We start from the raw sequence: 6,000 nt of genomic DNA, 5'->3' as shown, positions 1-6,000 counted from the left end.
TAAGCTGGACTAAAGGAAGAGACTTCCCCCTGGATCCCGCGTCTGCTTGCTGGGTGAGTAGCTGTCCTTCCTTTCCGAGCTTTTGGAGAAACTGGTTCCAGAGATTCCTGCCTTCCCTTTGGAGGAAGCTGCATTGGTGGAACCCTGGCTGAAGACACCGCCAGAACTTCTGGCTGAGAATTACCAGGAAAATCCCAGGGAGACAGAGTCTTAGGGAAGCCCTGCTAGGGATGAGCTTGGCTTCTCAGGAGAAGGGCTGGTAGGCTTATTAAAATCTGTCTCTTTATCTACATTTTTTCACTTTCACTCTTTCCACCTCTTTGTAAATAAAGCTGTTAAAAGTCATTTTACCTTAAGCTGTAATATTTTTAAATCTGCAACCACAATATTCCTTTAGAACTTTCATATTAGCATAAAAACCTATATTTAAATTCTTACAATTGTGATGAGATACTATTGTGGTATAAGAGATGGCAAGCAGGGGGGAAGCTGGGTAGCTCAGTGGATTGAGAACCAGGTCTAGAGATGGGAGGTCCTAGGTTCAAATCTGGCCTCAGACACTTCCCAGCTGTGTGACCCTGGGCAAGTCATTTGACCCCCATTGCCTATCCCTTACCACTCTTCTGCTTTGGAACCAATACATAGTATTGATTCCAAAACAGAAGGTAAGGGTTAAAAAAAAAAAAAGAAATGACAAGCAGGATATCAGAAATGCCTAGAAAGATGTATATGAACTGTTGCAAAGTGAAGCGAGCAGAACCAGAACACTGTACACAGTAACAGCAATATTGTGGGCTATTCAACTGTGAATGACCTAGCTATTCTCAGCCACACAGTAATCCAAGACAATTCCAAAGACCTATGATGGAAAATGCCAGAAAAGGAACTGATGAAGGCTGAATGCAGACCAGAACATACTATATTTCACTTTCTTTCTTCTTTTACTTTTTTGTTTGAGATCTCTTCTACCAAATGACTGATATGGAACAAATGTTTTACATGACTGTAAAATCTCTATTGGGTTGCCTATCATTACAAGGAGAGGAGGGGAGAGGGAGGATGAGAAGGAAGGAGAAAATTTGGAACTCACAATCTTTTTTTAAAAGAATGTTAAAAATTGTTTTTACATGTAATTGAGGGGAAAAATAAGATGCTATTTAAGGAGAGAAAGAGGATATGTGAACTATAGTTAGGAAACACAGGCTATTGCTTTTAAAAAACCCTTATATTTGTATAGCAAACATCTTGTTCAAAGCATTCAACATTCATTATTTCATCTGCTCCTGAGTGATACTTAGAGAAAAGATTAGAATCTCCATTTGACAGATGACAAAACTGAGGCCTAGAGAGGAGAAAGGACTTCTGTCAGGAACACTGTAGAAGGCATTCCTAGAATGAGTAGGAAGTTAGACTAAATGATCTCTGAAGGCCCGCCTAAAGATACTATGCTGTGGCCCAGGATAAGCAATAAATTAAGAGAAAGTCAAAACTAAAACGAAGCTCTCCCATTTTCTTATCCAAAGATCATTTCATACCCTATGTAGACACCCTTTAAATCTTTTTAACCCCTTATCTTCTGAATTAGAATTAATTCCAAGTATGGGTTCCAAGGCAGAAGAGCAGTAAGGGCTAGACAATTGGGGTTAAGTGACTTGCCCAGGGTCACCCAGCTAGGAACTTCTGAACCCAAGACACCCCCCACCCCAATCTCCAGACCCATCTCTTTATCTACGTAGATGCCCTCTTCAATTTAACTTAAGATATATTTATTAAGTTCCTTCTGTGTACAATGCATCATGCTAGGGGATCTTGGGACACAAAGATGAAAAATCATATATTGTTTTCCCTTAGTGAGTTTTCAATCTGGTAATAATTCAGGGGTAACATTAACAGTTGAGGAGACCCAGAAAGGCGTGATGTAAAAATGATGCTTGAGCTAAGTCTTCAAGGAAACTAGACATTTTATGAGACAGAGATAAAGAGAGAAAACCGACCGAGCATGAGGACAATCTAGATAAAGGCACAGAGGCGAGAGAATAGAATACGTGGCACAGTAAAAAGGTCAGTTTGGCTGGACCATGGAGGGCATAAATGTGCAATAATACTGGGGATGGCAGGTTGGAGCCAGATAATAAAGGACTTTACATGTCAAACAGAGTTGTTTATATTGAATCTCAGAGGTCACAGGGCGCCACTGGAGTTTATTAAGTAGGAGAGTGACATGGTCAGGTCTGTGCTTTAGTCAACTGAAAAAGAAACTTCTACAAAAGACCACATTAAGGGTTCGCTGAGACTATGTCCGAAGATCTTCAACGAGGGGAGTGCGACGCGGAGGCTGCTTTAGAGCCTTTCTCAATCAAACTCAAAAACTCCAAGTGAATTTTTTGTACAATCTTAAGATTTTCTTTCACTCAATCCCCCCTACCCAACAAGTCCTTACTCTCACCTAAGTTTCCACCACTCCTTGCCCTGATTCAGCTAGAAAGTCAATGGATGAGGATCATCCAAAGAAAAATAAAATCTATCATTGAGTAATTTGGGTTACTCAGGAGGTAAAAACCTGGATAATAGCCTTTACCTAGGTGAAGGGGTGGGCAGTGGTTTGAGCCTCTGATCCCAGAGCTTCACAACAGCAGTTCCAGGGATGGTCCTGGGCAGTCCTTTGGACTCTCGGTCTAACTTCTACCTTTCCCCCGTCTCTACTCGTGACTACCCTTAGAGTTGGCACCATAAGTGATTCCCTCCTGTGCTAGGCTGTACGCCTTATTTCCCCATCGGACTATAAACTCTATGAGAGCAAGGACCATTTCAGTTCAAAAGTCATTTCAACAAACATTTTGTTAAGCACCTTCCCTGGGTCAGCCACAGGGCTGACACTGAGGATCCAAAGACAAAAGAAGGAGCTTCAAGGAGCTTTCCTTATATTATCTTCTTCTCTTTCTCCAGGCCAGAATTATCCACAGAGTAAGAGTGCAAAGACCATTGATTTCATTGAAATGCATCTGCATCCGTTGCTCTCTGTCCATTCCAGCCTAATCATTCCCATCAGGAGGGCCATCTAGTTCAGTCAGAGGGCTCCAATACAAGGTCTCACGGTTAGAGTTCTCCAGAATTACTGGCTCCAGCCATCAGGGCTTCTCTTTTCCTGTGGGGTAAATGAGCCTTGAACCCATCCAGGCTCGAAGCAACAGCAACTACCACAAGCTTTGCCCCTCCTGACTGCTTTACCCCCCTCTCCCCCAATCTAGCCCTATTTTGAGCCTCTGATAACTGATTTTCCCCACCCTTAGTTTGAAATACATCAACAGAGCCTTCGTTACTGAATTCAGATGGATTCTGTGTGGCAGATAGCAACGTCAAGATGATAAAAGTAATGACATTATTTGGAAGTTAATTTGCCCAGAAGCTGGAATTCACTCATTCACTGAACCTGTTTGTGTTCCCCCACGCTTACTTTATTAGAAAGAGCCTGAACAGGGAGTGGGAGCTCTGGGGCCCAAACCCAGTCCTGCCATTAACTTGCTGCATGAGATGGGGTAAATCACTTAGCCACCCTAAGCCTCAGTTTCTACATCCACAAAACGGAGCTAATGATAGCTCCTGCTTCCTGCCTACTTCCCAGGGCTATCATGAGAAGGAACCATGAAATAGAGGAAAGAGCTATTCTCTGGTTTGGGGTCATTTATAAGCTATGTGACATCAGATAAGTCTCTTTGCCTCTCTGGGCTTCAGTTAAATTGTTATAAGCCTGAATTATGTATAATTGAAAATCTGTTACCCTAAAAAAGAACTACATTTCTCAGGAGTCCACTGATTTCCTATTGTTATATACTTCCTGTAGACAGGGGATATTAGGCAGGGACGTAGAGGGTCACAGCCTCTTTTTGGCTTAATGACAGCGAACATGGGGGTGGTGATCAAGGGTTTGAACTGGCTGATTAGCCATGGGCACATAGTGTTTATTTTGTTAACTTTTTATTCATTTATTTCTAATGATCATTAATAAACCTAAAATAGAACATCTTATTATTTGAGATTAATTATAATTTTTACAATTAGATGATCAATAAGATCCCTTATAGATCTGAAGTTCTATGTCTATAGTGTTCAGTGAAAGATGGTCTGTGAACTCATTGAATTTGAAGCTAAAATACTTGAGTTTGAATCCTGTCTTTGACATTTAATACTTTCGTGACCATGGGCATTCACTTAATTTCTCTCCAGACCTAAATTTCATAATGTATAAATTGAAAGAGGTGATGTAAATATCTTCTGAGATCCCTACCAGTTCTAAATCTATGATTCTACAACTGTAGGATCAAATACCACTATAAGAGGTGATTTGATTTTTACTAGAATATCTGTATTTGATTTTTAATACTGAATTCATCTTCCAGAGTTTAAATACTGCCTCAGACACTTCTCAGCTGTGACCTTGGGTGAGTCACTTTTCCCTGTTTGCCTCAGTTTCCTCATCTGTCAAATGAGCAGAGAAGGAAATGGTGAACCACTCCAGTATCTTTGCCAAGAAAATCCCAATTGGGGTCACAAAGAGTCAGACACAACTTAAATTATACTTTTTGTGTCACCTCTAAGATTTTATTAATATGAGAAACAATACTGTACTGATGTAGATTAGCATCAGCTCTGGAACTTATAGAGGCTAAGAGACACTTCCAGAATCACAATATCAGTCTACATCAAAGGCCAACCCAAGACTTTGGGACCCTGCAGTGGCCCACTATCCACCCCTGCCACTCTTTACCGTAGCACTGTGAGATAGTGGGGAGTCAACCTGTAATCAGATGAGCAAGTTTAAGATCCCAACTCTTCTCCTTCCCCATCTGTAAGACATGGAGCCAGTCACTTCCCTTTTCTGGCTCCACTTTTATTTTCTGTCCATTGAGAGGCTGAGCATACGATCACCTGGGTCCCTCGTTGGGGAGCCGATGATTAGAGTGTCAGGGAAGCTGGCAGCACCTTCCAGAGAGCAGGGGCCTGAGGAGTGGGAGATCTGACAGGAGAAGACTCAGGGGGCATGACTTCACTGAGGGAGGGCAGCCAGGCAGGGCACCCCAAGGAGCAGAAAGGAAAATAAATTTGATCAATTTCTCAGGTTTTTCCATCATTAAAAGTCCAGGGTTTCCCTACGAGTTCCCACATCTAAGACTCATCATAAGACACGTTTCTGTCCCAAAACAGTCATAATTTCCTCACCTTGACCAAAAAAAAAACATAAAAAAAACCAAGACCACCTGAGTTTTAATACTGCCTCAAACATTTATTAGATATGTAACCACAGACAAGTCAGCTTTCTCTGCTTAATTTTCCTCATCTGTAAAGTGGGAGCAATAATAGTGCCTACCTTGTACGTTTAACTCTGGGCAAGTCATTTAACCTCCTTCAGCCTCAGTTTCCTTATCTGTATAATAGAAATGATAAGAGTGCTTGTCATCCAGGGTTGCTGTAAATGTCAAAATTGAAAATATACATAAAGCACTCTGGACAACATAAAGCACTATATAAATGTTAGTTATTATCATTATTATCATCAGAGTCCTTAGTCCCACATTTGCTTCTCTCTCAATTCCTTTTGGAGGAGTCCTGAACTCACTCCCAATTACAGAGCACCACCTGCTGTTCTGACCTAGAAGCTGGGCCTCACTCCAAATCTCAGATCTTTTAAGGGAGATCTTTTTTCCCCCTTCAATATTGAAACAGGAAGCTTATTCAAGGAGCCGGACATTTCAGGATTCATCCTCCCCACCCCCCCAATAACATTGATGGAGATGTCGAAGTGTGTTTGTTATGTTTTGAGATGACACAAAACTGGAAAGTTGCTGTTAAGTCATGAGCCTGGACAGCTGGAACAAGCTCCCAGGATGCATTTTAATAGAGACAAAGGCCCCTGGGTTTAAAGAATGAACCACACAAGTACAGGTGGGGAAGCTACATCCTGGGAACTGTTCCTGAGAAAAAAATGGGGAGAGCAGAACTGGG

The sequence above is a fragment of the Monodelphis domestica genome, chromosome 1 (genome assembly GCF_027887165.1).
Source record: "Monodelphis domestica isolate mMonDom1 chromosome 1, mMonDom1.pri, whole genome shotgun sequence".
Taxonomy (NCBI): Eukaryota; Metazoa; Chordata; class Mammalia; order Didelphimorphia; family Didelphidae; genus Monodelphis; species Monodelphis domestica.
The sequence above is the reverse complement of the archived record's forward strand: the minus strand, read 5'-3'. Positions refer to the sequence as shown.